This window comes from Solea senegalensis, linkage group LG19 (genome assembly GCF_019176455.1).
Source record: "Solea senegalensis isolate Sse05_10M linkage group LG19, IFAPA_SoseM_1, whole genome shotgun sequence".
NCBI classification, from domain to species: domain Eukaryota; kingdom Metazoa; phylum Chordata; class Actinopteri; order Pleuronectiformes; family Soleidae; genus Solea; species Solea senegalensis.
The window spans coordinates 11,910,010-11,928,491 of NC_058038.1; the positions used below are offsets into that span (position 1 = coordinate 11,910,010).

Consider the following 18,482-nt stretch of genomic DNA (forward strand, 5'->3'; position numbering starts at 1 on the left):
AACAGTTTTTTTTGAGATGTACTGTGGAGTCAGGGTCACGGTTGACTGCGCTAGGTAGCTGTCTGAACTCTCTTTGCCAACTAAGTAGTTGATTTTTCTCATCAACTAAACACTCCTCTGTCAGACGATCATCTGTGTTACTTTTATTACTACATATTTTTTATAAATGAAACAGTACAGCTTTCCAGGATTTATTTCCAAACAGGATGTTTGCATGCTGACTAACACAACAACAGCAATCGTGGCATATTGAGAGTAGACTAACTTGTCTGCGTGAGAATCCTCTGACAACTTCCATGTTTTATGCTTGAGGCTATAAACACATCAGAATTGGCATATTTGAAATGCTAGGTTTGGTCGACTAATGATTTAATATGCATGCAAATCCTAGCCATTCTCCCATGCAACCAATTGATTTGTGAAGGAGTAGGTAGGATTTCGGTTGACTTGCCTCTGCATTTTAATGACATTTCTGCAAAACTGGCCAATATAAACATTATTCCCAGAAACTGAGAGCTGAGCACATCTTGATATCAGCATACACTCAAGCCATTTTCTGTGCTCAGAGAGATGTTCTCTGGATCAGCGTGGTTTGAAATAATAACTTTTCCTTCATTCTTGTGGTCAGAATTGCCTGGCACCACAAAATGGAACATTTCAACATGCATTATAATGGAAGAATCCAGCAGAATGCAGCAGTCTGCAGAATGTAGTAAAACGAGGAATGTTTGAGTCCCAAACCAGATTATTTTTTGAGTCAGTGGAGAATGAAAAAGTGCATCTATTAGCTGTGTGATTGGGAAATGAAAGAGGAGCTCATTGACCCGTGCTTGCCCTTAAACTCATTTGAGAACATCATTTCAAAGTTTGGGAAACACCGATCACCATTTTCTGACATTTTTGGACCAAAGAACTAAGCAATGAATCGATAATGAAAGCAATCGTTAGTTGCAGCCGTAGTTAATGTCATTATAGGTTGGATAATAGATGTAACGTCTAGACTGCAACGAACAAAACCTGTGCAATTAGCCGAGCCAAGCAATTCTCCTGGTATTTGGCAGAGGTGTTGAACATATACAGCACATGTGACCGAGAGTGTGAAGGGAGGGTTTTTGTGAGTTCAGTGGATGTTAGAGCTGTCATGTGGACATTAGCTGGATTATTGTGGTGAATTATAGGGAGGGTATAGAAGAATGTTTTTACAAGTTATATCGTTGTCGATGAGGACTCCATTAAACGCTTTAATCTGTTTGCTGTGCTGTTTCACATGCAAACAGACACAAACGCTCACAGTCACACGCCATCGCTTCTCCTTTCGCTCAGACTTTTAACACAGCGGTTCCTCACCTTTGTAACCCCCACCCCCACCACCACCACCCCATCCTCCATCTGCCCTCTCCCACTTTACTCCTGTGCTCTCTACTGCTGTTAAGCCTTTCCGTGACTAGCTGTCATTAATCTTCCCTCTCTAGGGGCAGGATCTTGACTGCATGCCAGCAAGTGCTCATACAAAGCCAAGACAGCCATCCAAAAACAGAGCGGCTTTTCTTGTTTGCAGAGCGCGCACTCGCGCTGCTGCAGCCTGGAGGGCAACACCGCTCCACACAACAAAGGAATATCTCCGACAGCCCATATCATACCGAGGTTAATGTCCATACATTTAGTAATGCATGCAGGCATGCAGGAGGGCAAACCTCTGACATCAGATTGTTGGCTTCCCTCAATAAATCAGTCTCTTACTTTTTACAAATTAGATACATGCTGCATATAGTCGAGGGGATTTTATACATATATATATATACATAGATAGATATCTATCTATATATGTATACATACATATATATGTATATATATATATATATATATATATATATATATATATATATATATATATATATATATATATGACTTTATATAATATAACTTTTTTTTCATTTTCAAGGGGTGGTGTCTTCATTTATCAAACTTTGTCACCGACACAGTCATCAGTCTCTTTCAATTTCATTTCTCGATACCGGTCACCGTAATAGCACCTGCAGCAGCTTCCACAAGGGAAAAATGATTAAAGTTACTACAAGTGCATGAGTCAGAGATATTATCAAACCATACACAGCTATGTAGAATAATGACAGTGTTTACAAGAAGGAACACCTTGAGCTGGAATGTTGTTGTTTTTTTTTTTCTTCCTCTGTGCACATGTAGCTCCTCCATAAATGTTTAAGCTAGACGCTCTCTTGTAATACATTTAGTTTTTGTTTGTGTTGTGTAACACCGGTGTTACCTGTATAACTGGCGTTATTCTGCATTTGCCAGTCACCTCTGACCCAGAGAAGTCAGGGGTCACCTGACTTTCATGCTCTCCCAGTAACCTGCTCCTGACTGTGCACAGGTGAACCCGTCTTAGACGTCATCCTCAGTGTGTTGGCAGCAGACTCTGGACTTTGTGTCACACAAAGCACCAATCACACATTGCACAGCTGGGGAAAACAATGAGTTGTGATTTCAACTGTTGCCCCTAATAAAAATGCATGTCCTTCGCCATCATAAAGCGCTTTTGAGAGGTTAACAGTCCATTGTTGGTGCTATAAATGTCAACCGACTGTATTAGAATGAGAGAGAGTGAGAGAGCAGGACAGTGGAAATACAGGTGAAATTTACCTTTGGTTGTCAACCAACTGTTGGCTTTCTGTCTTCCTGTGTGTCTCAGGGGCTTGGTGTTTCTTATGAATGGGCTGGATCTTTCTTTATCTTATCACAAACTTTTTTTTTCTTCTAAACCAGACCCCCCTGGTTTCTGCTTCCCCGTATGAAGAGATTCTGAGATCTGCACAATAAAGAGGACCAAGAGGCCACCATCAGCGGGTGTATTGCAATGTCTCGTCTTTACAACAAGTGCCCCATTCAGCCCTCATCAGCCACTCCAAAACACACACATACTTTGCGCCCTCAGAGCACATCATCCAGCCTCCGCAAGCAACCACCACAAACTACTTAACTTGCCCACTTCCCTTCGCTTTGGACCTGCGAGTAAATAAACATAGCATGATGATAATGGCGATACGGTTTCCACTCTTTATGGGTTTTGCTTCTGCTCAAAGCCACATTTTCCCACAATACGGGCGCACAGTAACAAGCTGTTGCAGATGGTGTGATGATGACTTTACAACGTCAGCCAGGCTGACGCGTGTATTGGAATACGTATTTAAAAACAGACAAATGAACAGATAAATCAAAACGCTGGCTATGCACGACGCATTTTTGCTTTAAAGTGCACAGCTGCTGGCTTGAGCCAATATTTATGTTAAGGTGCATTTCTCTCTTTCAACAGCCGTCAAAGCGACAGAGTATACAGTCACAGACAAGTGTGATGTATAGATATATTTGTGTGTGTGTGTAAATTTCCATGACAGTTGATTTAGACAGCTGCTGTTTGTCTTGAATGTCAGATGTGTCACCACTGCTGTCACAGTGTCCTCCGTAAACAATGGGACGACTTATAAGCTTTCAGCTTGATTTTTGTTTTCTTGTTGACCGTGCAGTCGAGTCTGCTCACGGCTTGTGTTTTCAAGCTTAACTCTGCAGCGCAAAGTCAACATGAGGCATGTTAAAAGTGGAACTTTTATTGTGCGGTGATATCATGCAGAGTTAGAATAAATATCAAACGCCCATAAGAGCTTTAAAGAGAGCTTGGTGTGCTCTCCGTCTGCCCAGAGGCTGGGTAGACTTACATTCGCATGCGGATTGCGGTGATCCTTTCCTAATGTGTGCACAAAGTAACCGTGTCGTTCCACACTAATTGCTCTGACCTCTTAAATACAAGGAGGAGTTAATCCCACGACAAGAAAGACTCACCATTTTTTGTTCATGTTCTTTGCCTTGAAGCCACTGCTTGTCAGTCATATTTCATTGTGTTTGTCTGGAGGGGGGGAACACATTAACCTGCCTCGGTTGTCACGCTAGCTCACAGTGAGTCAGCGTCAGCGAGAGTGGGACCTGCGCCGTATCACTGTCACACATCAAAGGCCGGCTAAAGGGACGCCATGCGGCGGGGGAGCCTCCGCGGCGTGGTCATTCACGTCGTCCCCAAGCAAAATGTGATGAGAGCGTAACCTGCATGGCTCTTGTTGCCAGGTAATCAAAAGGGCAAGAATAGCAAAAAAGGAGTTACTGCTAATCATACAGGAATAGCCAGTCAGAAAACACGACAGTTCCCTCAGTGTGATTGTTGGCTGTGATATGCATGGGTGTTTCTTCGTAGCACAGACACGGAGGAGGTAAAGACAACAGATAGCCATCTATTCAGCTGACATGCAACTGCTGTTGAATTGAATTGAATGTGCTCGAGTTACTGTAATTGAGTAGGTTTTTTGTGTACTTGTATTTTTTAAAATGTGTAATTTCACTTTTAATTAAATATGTGGTACTGTACTTAGCTACGTTTTAAATCACACCTGTTGCTGATGAGGACAGGGGAGTGACGCGGACTAGAAAAGTAACTAACTTTTACTCGGAGTTCATTTTAAACCAGCTCCTTTTTGTACTTGAGTACATTTCTAGACCAGTACTTTTATCAAAAATAGTGGTACTTGTACTGGAGTAGAATACTTGAGTACTCTTTCCACCTCCGTTGAAAATCCAGCACTCTTTGGTTCCGCGTGTGTCTTGTTCTCAAATTCATGTTCCGCAGCTCGGTAAATATATTGAATGAACCATTGCCTGTTGAAGAGATTTGGGGAAATTGCGTTGAATTACTCACTCACTCACTCATTGTCTCACTTTATCCTCCACACGAGGGTCACGGGGCTTATAGAGTGAATAGTGTGTCACTACCTAAAAAGGGGGGGGGTGGCACTTCTGGTTGTTCAGACTCTGTTGTGGCTGCTGGTAATGGATGTTAACTGTTGAGAAGCAGTTCAGTAAAGAGCATCAACTGTCCTCAAAGTCTGCATTGTTGTTTACAAGTTAAACCACTCGGGTTACTACAATGGGGGAGCTGGAGCCAATCCCTGCTGACATAGGGCAAAAGTTGGAGTCACACCCTGGACAGGCTGCCATCACAGGGCCTGCATTGAATTAATGAGGGAAAAAAAAAAAAAGTGTTGTTTCTTTTGTTTGATGTGAATATTTCATAGCTGAAAACATGCCAACACAATTTAGCCATTGAGACCTTAGAACAGGGCAAATGCTGAAGAGTCATACTTGGGCTGTTTCACACCTTCTCATGTTCGAAGCCTCTGGAACCGTGATACGGCTGCTGCCATGTTGACATTATTGCAATCTGAAGTTCAGAGGCGTGACCTGCAACCAGGATTAGAGAATACCAGCTGTCAATCACTGGCGTACACTCATGTGCCATACTTTATGTCACAATGATGACGATAATGATGGCGAGAAATGCATTTGGGCATGTTTTTACTGTTGATATGATTCAATAGCCGTGGACTATTAAAGGCTTTTTAGCTCCTCACCCTCTTGACTGAGGATTTTCTGGGTCATTTTTTTTTTTAACCACACCCAGATAGCAGTCCAATCTTCCTGTTTTGTAATGTGTTTTTGTTGTTGATATGTTGATAAATGAGTAGCACATTGATCTACACAGGCGGAGCCCTAACACTGTGCATGTGTGTGTCCGTGTTTTGCATAATTCTGCAAAACATTGACGACATCAAACACATCCAATAAGAAAATCCCAACGTGGCTGATGGAAGCACTTGTATTCATTTCAAAGCTGCTTTGTCAGTGCTGTGCTTTTCTCTGCTCGAGCGTGCCAGGGAGCCATTGTGTTCTAGCTCAACCCTGTCATTAGCTGGCTCGGGGGTGTGGGGAGTACTGTTTACAAACAACTGCCTGACATGACCAGAGAGAAAGTGACACACGCTATGTACTACATCATACCCCACACTTGTCTGACTCTGCCTATCTGACTGCACTTTTCTTTTCTTTTTTTTTTTTTGTAACTGATAAAAAAATTATGGCCTAACACAAAACGGTAAAGTACGTAGTAAAAAAAAAAAAGCATCTTATTATCATCATACATGTTACAAGGAACAATGGTTTCTTTAGCAGCCATGTGGTACACACTTACTGAGAGCGCGTGCTTCATTATTACGTTGCCACGCTGTCAGCCAACCACACCTTGTGGTGTGTGGGGGGGGGGCGACAACAATGCAGCTCTTTTCACTGTTCTGACCCAACAGCCACACCTCACTATCCAGGACATCCACTGCCTCCATGGATAAAAGCCATTGTTCTCCATGAGAGCAGAGAGTAGCAGATATGAACCACACATTAAACACAGACAGGATTAAGACGGAATCTCCGGAAGAAAAACAAAAATGGAAATGGGTATCTGGACGCGTCATTTCTGTCGTCTTTATTTGGATCACACGGTGTTGGGACTGCAAGAAGTGTCCCTCTATCCTCCCAACACCAATTGCTTCATATTCCCAATCAAACGGCCCCTTTGTCTGATTGTTACGTCCGAGCACGGGGGGGAAAACACTGCGCTGCATTGACGAGACGCAGACGGATTATCTTGTTTGAATGGCTTTTCCTGGAGCAGCCGAAAAAAAAAGGCCAGTACAACAATAGGTAACTTGTTGTGGGCACAACAAATCTAATGTTCATTTAACATAGCCTCATTGCAGGCTGCTCATGCTGGTACAGTAACTGTATTTGTATAATACACTCCCACCTCAGCTGAGCTACTAATTGGGCTGTTTGGAGGGAGCCAAATAAAAAAAAACAAAAAAAAAAACAGCCCTGATGCCAGAGAGCAGCAGCCACAATTATGTAGGGTTTTGAAATGATATCTCTTATACTCTCTTGCATGACATTAGAAAAGCCAAATTCCACTTTTTTTTCTTTTTTTTCTATCTCCAAGTTATCCCTCGTTTCAGTAAGTAGCCCATGAGAATGTGTGTGGACATGCAAGTGTGGGTGGGAGCGTTTGGTTCTGCTAACAAGCTCCAACGTTTTCTCTCTGCTCTCTGATTGAAGTCACATGTGTGCTGCATGTAGCCGACGGAGGGGGGTTCGTGTTTCTCTCTGCGCGGACACGACGGTCACCCGCGATATGTCAGAACCAGTCGGAGCACCCCTCCCCACCCCCCCCACCCCCTTGTGCATCTCTTGTGCAGAGATGCTTGAGGGATGTGCGTGACTGAGATTGGCATTTTTGTAACAGAGCTGCTGCACAGAGAGTCTCGAGACCAGATTTGGACTTGTTTTATTACGTTTCCCTCAGTGTTCAACATCTGGTAGATTGCAATCATTCACACGCACCAATAAATATTTCCAATGCTATTCACCCGTATTTCCTTTGAGCAAGCTGCTTGAAAAGCCCGAGGCAACGACAAAATGGAAGTTTATAAGGGTTGTGTTGTTATTGTGTTGTAAAACGGTTCAGTGAAGTGACCAAATGAAGGCAACATTTTAAGCTAATCAGAAACTGCTATTTCCGCCTCGGATTCGTCTTTTTTACTTGACCGTCTGCAGACTGTCCAGAGTTCTGCAGCTGGATTTTCTTAACTCACAACGGCAAAAGAGCATGTCTCCCCTATTTTAGCCTCCCTTCACTGGTTACTAGTTACTTTTTAGAAGGCAAGTCCTTGTTACTACTTTTAGAGCTTTAAATGGTCAGGCTCCTTCATACATCCACTGATCTGCCACACTTGTACTTCCCAAGACTTTCAGGTCTGCAGATCACAGGTGAACAAACTAGAGGAGACTTTGGAATCACCACTCACCACATTGCACTTTCTAACGCTTGTGTCCACTCATTTAAAAAGGAACAGTTAAAACAACCTTTGAGTTGAGTGAGGGTGAAAGTGAGGGTTTGTCCGTTTCTATGTTTTACGTATTGTATTGTGTTCTGTACTTTGCTTGTTTTTATGATTTTGTTATATTTTACTTTATATCTGTGCAAGTTGCTATAGAAATAAAAATGTTCTTACTTATGGATAATAAACTAATAATATTGCAAAATGTATAAGAAATGAATTGAGTGATAAGCTTTTGTCATTTTAAGGGTGAGGATATACTTGTGTGCTTGTTGTTCTGAAGTGTGCAGCTTCACTAGACAGAAATTGTAAAATATAGGCGTTGGATACAGATCGTCAAGTAAAAATCATGGCATTTATATTAACACTAACAAAAAAAAAAATGTCCATATAGAAACTAAAGCGCCGGCTCGTTTTGAGATTGAACACAAACATAAAGACGATCAAGTCAAAGGGAGAACATTGTCAAGTGTGTATTCCCCTCTCATGGTGTTTTGAGTCAATTAGAAATAGAGAGGACGAAACTTCATAACCTTCACAGGAAACAGGTGCTGAGTCAGTGAGAGGAGGAATGTCACAAGAATGGGGAGGGAAGGGTAGTGTGTCTGAGTGAGCACGAGAGAGAGTACGTGTGTGTGTGTGTGTGTGTGTGTGTGTGAGAGAGAGAGGGTGTGAGTAACACCGAGTGGAAACCAAGGGAGCTGAGGAGAGAACAAGGGGAGGAGTCTCTCTGGGGATTGCGTGCGGACATCAAATGTTTACCTGTAACAAAAAGAAAGGGGAAGGTGAAGAAGGAAAAAAAAGGGAAGGAAAAAAAAGGCCGTGGTTTACAGGGGTGGGCGGGGCCCCAAAGCCTGAAGCATGAGCTTCGCACGCAACTTAACAATACTACCTTTATGAAGACTGTATTGCGTTAGTCAGTGAGCACACACACACACACACACACACACACACACACACACACACTCTCATACTCATACTCATATTCACGTAAGATAGCTGGTGTTTCACATGCACTCATACTACACACACACACACACACACACACACACACACACACACACACACACACAGACAAGGGTGTCAAGGAACTTCACAGGTAAATGAATGATGACACAAACACTGCAGAAGCACACAAATGAGACGTGGGGAGACGCTGTGGCTTCCAGTGAAGGGGATCAAAGAGTCTCGGGCTCTTTTGGGCACACTCCAAATGGGAGCGAATAACCGGCCCCATCTGGGGAACAGCTGGAGTTTCTGTTTGACAGAAGGGGTACTTGTGTCCACCAGAACCCAACCCAGGGCCAAAACCTCTCAAAGCAGATGTTCGGCATTCCCATCTCGTACCCAGCCTTCCCCGTGGTTGCCCTGTTCATTTTTCATCATAATTGGCTGACAAATCAAGACAAAATGAAAGTCGGCCTTTGTTGTGGAAACCACAAAGATCCCCAGTGATGTACTGACAAGCGGCCCCTCTTAGGCTCTCTCTCTCTGGGTCTCTGTGTGTCTGTCTGTCTGTTTCGCGCCTGTCTGTCTCGACATCAAGAGTATCTTGCCTTATCTCTGCTGGGAATGAAAGAAAGCCCTGATAAAATGCACTGGTGTTGGAATAAGACAGTCAAAGTGTGGGTGTATGTTAAGAGTCGTGTGCTTTCTGTTATGAAGGAGCTTTACAGTAACACGTGTAAATCATTTACAGGTGTGTTTAGGTGTAGGCTAATAGCATACAATATGATATTTCAATCTATATATCCTCTACTTGTACGTAATAATGAAGATTAGGATTAATTTCATAATCTGCGTACAAAATGCTAGGATTTATCCAAACAAAAGTGTTCTTCTATACATTGCCAGCTCTTGTCTTTGACGGCAAATAAAATCCGTCCGTCACAGCTCTGATTGGCAGGTTGCGTGTAAAAGGCAGAGTTATTGGGATTGAGCCCCGGGCGCCTGCGGTCAGCACAATATGTGTACTATAAATAATTTGACTGTGTATGTCGTGTGATTGTGTGAGCAAGGAGTGAGGGAGGGAGGGAGGGAGAGGAGAGAGAGAGAGAGAGAGAGAGAGAGAGCGAGCTACACACACACACTGGGCTCAGGGTTTCCTCTCCTGTGAGCGTCTGCAGTCAGAGCGCAGGTACAATGGAGAGCATTGTTCAGCTGGCAGGCCCCTGCGTGCCGGCTCCCCCTCCGTACCTGAGCACAGAGACAGGTGTATTTCTCCTAGTCACGCATAGCCCTGCCACACTCCCAGCTGCCTACACACTACTTGCCACTGAGATCATGCACTTACTCACACACGCCTAAGCGTCCACGAAATATTTGTGCCAATTACAGAAACGATTTTTTTGTTGTTTCCATTCACAGTAGATCCCTGTTTTGAAGTTTTTCCTAAGAACAATTCTTACATTAAAACTTTATTTTTTTTTTCTTGGAGATTATTAAGCATTTTAAAGAAATACATGTGTATACTTTTAAAATGTGCATGCCTGGGCATATAGCTGCACGCTGCAGGGACTACTGTCAATTTATTGCTTTCTAATTCAAGTGGTCAATACTTTCTCTTCAACACCGAAACCCAATAAGACCTGAAGGTGAAACAAAATATTGCGGTCACACTATGTTAAGCCTCGAGGAGGATTTTGTTTGTCCAAAGAAATTCACTGTGTGCTCAGTGGAAGTGTGCACAGTGGGTAAGAAGGAGGCATGAGTCATGCACATGTCTGTTGTACTGTACAGCCAGACTGGCCCAAATGTTCATTTATTTTCTCCTCAAGTGGGAAAACATGTTTGGGAAAAAAAACAACAAAAAACCTTTTTTACAGTTTGATGTCTTAATTCAGGGTGAGGGGGGAAACTAGACTGAGGGGAGCACGGGATAAAGGGAGACACTCGGAATAAACAAAAACAGTTAGCACCAATCAGACGTGAAAAATAACATGGTTAGTGGGGTGGTGACAGTGGTGGTCATTGATTACATGGTTGCCTTTGAAAGAGCCTTCCTTCCACAGAGCTGACTCCCCGTGGCGCTGGAGGGAGTCCAGTACTATCAGTCTCATAGCACAAGAGGATTTGCCCTTTCTCCTCGCTGATTCTAAAGAAAGGAGGTACACGCTACATTATGTCTCATTATATAGATTAGGCGCAAGCCATTTTTTTTCTCCGCCATATTTCACAGGAGTATTCTGCACCCACGTCACTCTGAAACCTTGCTGTGACCCCTGTTTAGCTCCATTTAGCCCGTTCCCACGCCTAGGCCAAAAAAACAACCCAACAACCTGATGGACGTCTGTGTGCTGACCCTGTGTGAACTCACGATGACTGCCAGCGTTGAATCCAACCTCGTGTTTCCTGGCTGACATTCAACAAATTAATTCCCAGGTGGACGTGGAAGTCATAATACCCATGAAAAGTGGGCGAGGAGGAAAATGAGGAGAGGAAACCAAGTGTGGCAGCGTGGTGAGCCTGCGGTGGGGGCCGTGCCAGTGAAAGGCCATGTTGCTTTTGGGAAATACTTGTCATTTTCTCATCAACTCCTTGGTTTCCATGCACCCCCACCTCCACTAATATGCAGTTCACATCGTGCTGTATCATGGGCCGAGCAGTTAAATAGCAACAATATGGCCTGCATTATTCTAACCTTCTCTGTCTTTTTGGTCTGTCCCGTCGCTTGAGTTCGGGCACTCGGAGCCACATAAGGAAACATTTGTTCATGGTGGAGTTGAATAGAGCCTTGTGTTGGGGGTAGTCAAAGAGATACAAGGGATAGGACATCCAAACAGTCCACCACAAGAGCTCTACTCTGAAGCCCCTCTCTGTCTGAGCTGAGCCAGTAATGAATGTCCTCTAGTCTTAATCACTCTCAGAGTGCACACTGGAGATATGAGTGACTCCATTGTCCTCCTCTCTGTGTTTTGTATGTTGAAAGCAGAAGTCGTACAGGTCATTGCTTCCTGTAAATATTATTTGATTTGTTCCACCACTGCCAGGTGATCACTGCGACATGTGCCGTGTATGGGCTCTTTGTGCAGATTACGTTACATCTCCACAGTTGTTTAACTCTATAAACAATTTATTTATGCTGCTGCGGAAACACGCAAACGAAACTTTGCTGAGCTGAGTCGGCCTCGCTTCCCCCGATCAGTCCGATTCATTCATTCATTTTCTCCCCATCACACTCACGTGTGTGTGAGGCGCTCAGAAGGGTCCTGTGCTCTCTGCTGCATATGATTATCTCTGTCACACCAGTCTGGAAAACATTTGAGTGCACATTAGCGCATACCTACACACACACACACTAGGGCCTGTAGATATACTGTGAACACACCATATGATCCAATATGATCTTTACGCGGCCCTGCTGAAAAATATTATGACGTGAAATAAACATTTGCAGTCACAACATTTACACAACATTTTATCCTCTGGATTCAGACCAAATTTGTCCTCACTCGTGCACATGTGCACGACGTGACGTCACACATTTTATGAATTCATTGCATGTTTTTTCGAAAAGCAGATAATTACATTTTAATTGTCTCTACGAGATAATTACTGCTAGTCATGCTTAAATTCCGCCGACATGAATGAATAATGAGTTTGGGGGACACCTTTTGTGCAAGGCGAGGTCAACACGGCGAATCAGATTAAAAAATGTCTAACCTTCCTTCCCCCCCACTCTTTTTTTTTTTTCCTTAAAAAGAAAGAAAGAAAAAAAAAAAACCTTCACACAGCAGCGGTGGCTTAGGAATGTGAGACAGGAATGCTGTTCAGTTACTATAAAGGGGGTTTGATCACTGAAAACAATGTCTTTGTGTTTTCATCCCCAGCTCTAGTCACGCAATGCTGTGTGTGCAAACCTCCAGCAACTGTTCAACCCCAGCACACAAGAAAGCCATCAAGTACCTGCAATTGACAGAATCGCGTGCAATTCAGTTACTCCTGGATTGTACTGGAGCGCAGCCAAATGGGGAGTTGTGGAAAAGGTGGAGTGGAGCCTCACCTGCTTCAAATGAAACCCAGTCTCTCGTTGTGGACCAGGTATAGTTGTTAAAATAAAAAAAACCCTCTGTTTTGGTTCATCACACAGTTTATTATCCAGTGATCTAAGTCACTGCATACACGTGAATTCATATTTACGTTGATAAAACATCTTTTTGTAAACGATTTGATTTTCGGAAAATATTCTTAACATTTCTTAAGGTTTGCCTTAAGTTAATCCACTTATATCAGCTTCAGATCTGACTTTGGCATAAAACAATCCTCACAAAAGTGATTTATCTAATCACTATATATTTTTTGAAATTATCGTCAAATACAGATCTTAGAACAATCTATCATAATCATTATTAGGTGTTTTTTTATTTTTTTTTATTCTGGTGTATATATAATAATAATAATTAAAAAAAAAAAATTCTTCAGTGTACCTAAGTTCAGTTGTGCTCTCATAGCCCTCTCTTGGAATCTGTGCTCCGTTCCTCAGAATCCAGTCCTTGTTTTAAGGTTTCATGGAAGCTATGATTCCAGAAATACAAGCAAGCCTGGAGGTGGTTAGGACATGAAAGTGAGGTAAGAAAGACAAGAGATTCATTCATGGGAAGGTGATTCAAGGCACCGACATCCCTTGTATCTCTGCGCAGCGACAGATGATCATTATTACTCACTCACGCCGCTCACACAAGGCTCACACGCAACCCGGGATCAAACTGACAGATGATCGAGGCAACAGTGTAACAGCTTCTATATTCATATAAACTTACTTTATCAAATCATTATTATTAGGATATTTATGAGAATATGTCTATTCATGGATAGACAATCATTTAGGTTTTAATATCATCCCACATGATGGTTAGTGTTTCTATTGTATGAAACCGTTCAAAAAAAAAAAAAAAGTTAGCAGCAACAGTAAACTACACGTACCGTGAGGCTTTGCGCGTTGACGTTGGCTGAGCGCAGCATGTGCTTCTGTGCTCTGCTCAAACTATGGCTCAGTGCTGCTCAGGCTCTTCACGAGAGCACATCGGTCCTGTAACAGAGACGCTTCACTTGTGGCAGATCTGATGGAGGGACCAGCACCGAACTGGACCCTGAACGAGAAGTCAACTTCTTTGAGTACTCATTAGAGATAATCATTTTTGTTTACGCGCGGATTCTGTGGACGCACCAAGGAGGATTAACTACTGACAGAACATCACTGACCCGCGTGAAGTTATTATTATTTGTCAAAAACAACAACAACAACAAAACAAAACAAAAAGTGATCACAATGGCAACCGCCGCAGGATTCTACAGTCGGCCTGTGTGTGCGGCTCGTCCTGTTGGGTTTAAGGAAATACTTTGTCTCACGCGGGACGAGCGGTGTCTCTGTCTCTGTCTCCGGCTGCCCAGCGTCTGTCGCTGGACAAGCAGCGTGTCGGACAGACGAGTCTCTTGGGGGAAGTTCACGCGTGTTCATTTGCAGCCCAGTGTTACAGAGGGGCTCTGATATTGGTTTTGGAGATGCGTCGATTGTGGCACACGAGAAGGAATATCCTGGAATATATTTTGGACGTGATGCTCGGCAGATGTTCAGCAATCTTCGGAAGATGACGGCACGCGACAGCTCATCAAACAGGTATGTGGGAAAAGAAAAAAATGACACGATACGGTGTGGATGTTGAATGTGAAGTGCAGACTGTTTCAAAACTACACTTTTTTAAAGGTGTCCCAGTGACGACTAGTTATTCCAATATTTCATGAAAGATTTTCACCAGATTAGAGCTACATGTTCACCACTCCATCCACTTTCAATTGAATAATACAACTCAAAGCCACTTGGATTGGGATGGATTAAGTCTAATTTGTGTCTGTAGAGATGTTGTGGACAAGAAACGCCACATATCAAAGTTCACCTGCTAACTGCTCCGTTACTCTCTGGACCCACTGGGTGCACCTCACGCTCACTCGAGCTGACAGCTGTTTTAGTGGCATGACATGTCACAGCTGGACACTTTTACGTCTTGGACGTACGAGTGCCAGGTTTGCACTCTGCAAGTCTATCCACTGAGCCGCCACATGTAAATAAGGGGGTGAGCAGGTGCAGCAAAAATAAATGACAGTGTCCGTGTTTGTTTACCTCTCCTACAGTGACTCCATTCAGTGTGTGAGTGCCATAACTGTACTCGCACTGAGACCCGAGGTTCAGTGGAACATTGAAGCACTTCATTGAACCCACAGGTGCACGCTGCATCATTCATAGGTGAACCTTATGCAGTCGGAGGTGTTTGTGTACCTGTTGAGCAGGATGACGTTTCCATTTTTAAACAGCCTACTACGAGTTCTTGGCATTGCGTTCATATCAGGCGTGCATTTGTCAGAGGTATCTGATGAAGCTTCCTTCATTCTACCTCCTTTGGCTAAAAGAATTCCGTCTATTGTCGGGGCAGTGGACAGAGCCCCACTATCAGTTTGTGTATACGGCTCAGAGCACAGACCGAGGACCCCCGCTCCAAATCGGCACCCCCCACACACCCCTTCCATTAAAAAAAATCTCCAAACAAGACCCCCTTTCTCCGCTGAAGAGGGACCCTCTGTCTAATGCCAAGTGACTCTCATGGCCAGCATTGACGGTGGGACACTTGCTCCACAAAAGGAGCTGAAGTGTCAAATAAACTCGGTCAGAGCCCCCGACACACAAGAATTCCTTTATCTGGTACCCTGGGAGGCAGACAAAGACAGACTTTGTGTCAGTGAGCAGGCCTTGACTAAAGACTGGGGCTTTTTTTTTACTCTTCTTCTCACAACTTCTGCCTCTTCTTCCTCCTCCTCCTTTTGTCATTCGAACGGCCGAGCGGGAGCATGTCTGCTGACGTGACCCCTCTTGCCCAGCATCTGTCCTACACATGGCCGACATCACCCCGGTGCTGTGTAAGTTCCCATACAGACGCGGATCCACCCCAGCACGCCCACATGCGCACACCCATCTCTGTCTTTTAGCAGCCGTAACATTTCAATAGATGTAGTTCCCGCTTTGATGCGTTTGTTTATAACCTGGGTCTCTCAGCTGAAAATAGCGGAGCAGGAATTTGCTTTCTCACAGGTTGTGTGTGTTGTCATACGATACGCTTGTGGTGAGCCACAGCGGAGAGCAATGTACTCACCAGGGTCGGACTCGCTTAACAACCCTGTATTTACCCCACTCAACAGTTCTGAGGAACTTTCCCATCACTTTTCAGCTGCATTGTGACACTTACGGTAATCCAGACATGTATTGTGCAGACGTTTCCATTCCCTTAAATCGGATCAAATCAGGTATCATACACCTCAGACTAAACAGTCTCACAGCGTTTCCGGAGAGGTGTTATTCACTGTTTTTACAGAGCTCTACAGTCCAGTCCTGGAAGTTTATAAAAATAAAATGTATGAAAATGACCCCAAAGTGCTGGAAAATGACCTCATACAGTGGTGAGGCAATGTTGAGCCAGCGCAACTGACACGATTCCGTGGGCCAGCGCTGTACGAAGCTGGCCGGCCCCAGTGATGGACATGTACATCAGGCCCCCAGGTATGCTAACACACGCCTGCCCACGGAGCAATAGTCCCCCAGCAGAGTGGTTAAGGTAAACAGATCGAGTTGCTGTGGTCGAGCGTGTTAATGGTGTGTTTATGAGCTTAAGTTGAGTGGTGATTTATCATGTCTAAACTCAGGGCTCACCTCTGCGTCTTGGTCTTGATCTAACTCGGACTCGGTCCAGTGTGTATGTGTGTGTGTGTGTGACATTAGACACAGGTGACAACATGGACTGAGCAGCGTGACCTCTTGGTGAACTGATTCTTAATGTCTCGACTGTTTCTGACCACTGAAGGGAAATGGAAAGCGGGAGAAGCATTTATTACATATTATCACCCCGTGTTTTTGTAGCCAACATGCCCTGAGCATTACCTCACCAGGTCTGCAGGCCTCATAGCTACAATTGCAAGGGAATAAATTCCTCCATGGTCGGTGTCAGATGACCTTCTATAGCCTCATGAGATATATATAAAAAAAGGCCATTGTGTATCCTTTCATATGGAGAGCGCAATTTACATCCAGTTTGTACACGAGTGTGTTTAGAATAGGCCCTAAAGTTTGTCAGAACAGGAGAACTGTCATTTATTAGTAGTGCAGGAACAATGGGGAGCTTGTCTCCAGGGGTGGTGGGGGCCAGAGGGGGCCGGTGGAGCCATGGGAGGGTGGCCTGAGATTGGGCAGCAGCCTCTGACCAAGAACAAGCCCCTGTCTGATGGAGAGAACTGCTGACCCTTCCTGAGTAAAATGGCACCTTTGTTTTGAGGTGTATGTGTTTGTGCCCGTGTGTTAATGTGTGTGAGGGAGAAGAAGAGAGGTTTTTCAAAAGCTGGGAGCGCTGTAAAGTGTTTTTCCCCTTGGTGCTTTGGTGATTTTCCCTCCGTCCGTGATTTTCTCAAAGCTTCAAGTTTTTCTCAAACTATTGAGCCACTAGGGAGACCTGTTACAAATGGAGGTCAGTTAATAACACAATTTGAAAAACTTTTCTTTTTTCCCCCATTAACAGTGTCTTGACCATGAATAAGTACTTTTTATTATTAAAAAAACACAAGTTTACATGCTTTAATGAATAATGACACTATAACACCACAGAATAATGGCATTAGATTATAATTAACCTGTCGCTTGCTACATTTTAGTGGGTAATGGCAACAGATTGCTGATTTCCTACAGAAAAACCACAGCTTAGCGTTAAGTGGGATTGAGTGGGGGTATCATTCTGCTTAGGGAGTTATCAGGAAGTGGGAGGTTGAGAGAGGCCGACAGTCAGTGCTTGAGAGACTGCGGCTAGGTGCTTTTGGAGGACTGGTGAACATGATTTGGGGGATTCTCTGGGTCAGACACTCTAAATGCTGTCGTCACAAACAACCCTCTGTTATTCTTCATTAATTGACTTTGCTCTCATAGGATCCACAGTTTAAATGTGGCATGCCTCCATTTTGACTGTCCTATCCTATCCTATCCCTGACCTCCTGTGTAAGCATAGCCACACTGTGGGAGGATGGGTGGAGGGGTCTCTCCACACACACAAAGCATAACCAGCGAAAGGCTCAGAGCTCAGCACAGCAGCATCTCTGTCAGCTCAGACACAGACTCCAATCATCCCTGCACCACAGGGAAGCTGCATGCACCACCCATCTCAATACAAGAACACAATGGAAGAGAAGTGAATAAGACAATAGTCAAACTGGAGAACAGGCAGGTGACGGAGCCACTGGAGTGTAGCCACGCACACTTTTTTTTCAGTTTGTCTCCATTTGAAACACACCGTCACATGTTTTCTTGACCTGCCCTGTGCATACAAAAATAGTCTGCAATGCTTTAAATACCAGACATGTTTTGTCTCAAGAACTGACCTCACTTGTTCTTTTCACGCTCCCGTTTTGGAGGGAAAATTCCTCCCTTTGTGTTCTGCCCTCACAAATGTCACATTCCACCAAACCTGTGGCAACACTGGGCCCTTTACTTGGGTGGGTGTGGGTCACCACGGCAGCATCACTGCATTTCAGCGAGTCACACCTACACGTAGTAAGCCATCCTCATTCAGGAGTTGTCTGTCCCCCCCCCGTCTCATTTGATCCACGCTTTCACTCCTCTCCCCCTTTCTTTCGTCCTCCGTGGGGTGGATAAAGGACACATTTTCAGTGTGAAGA

At 44.0% G+C, this 18,482-nt stretch overlaps 1 long non-coding RNA gene across 1 annotated transcript in view; it reads left to right on the forward strand.

Annotated features, from left to right (window-relative positions):
- Positions 1-13,428: 13,428 nt before the first annotated feature.
- LOC122785798 overlaps positions 13,429-18,482 on the forward strand; it is a 45,315-nt gene continuing 40,261 nt past the window's right edge. Inside the window, exon 1 of the long non-coding RNA XR_006362352.1 lies at positions 13,429-14,397. This is a non-coding gene — a long non-coding RNA (uncharacterized LOC122785798). The remainder of the gene's footprint in view (positions 14,398-18,482) is intronic.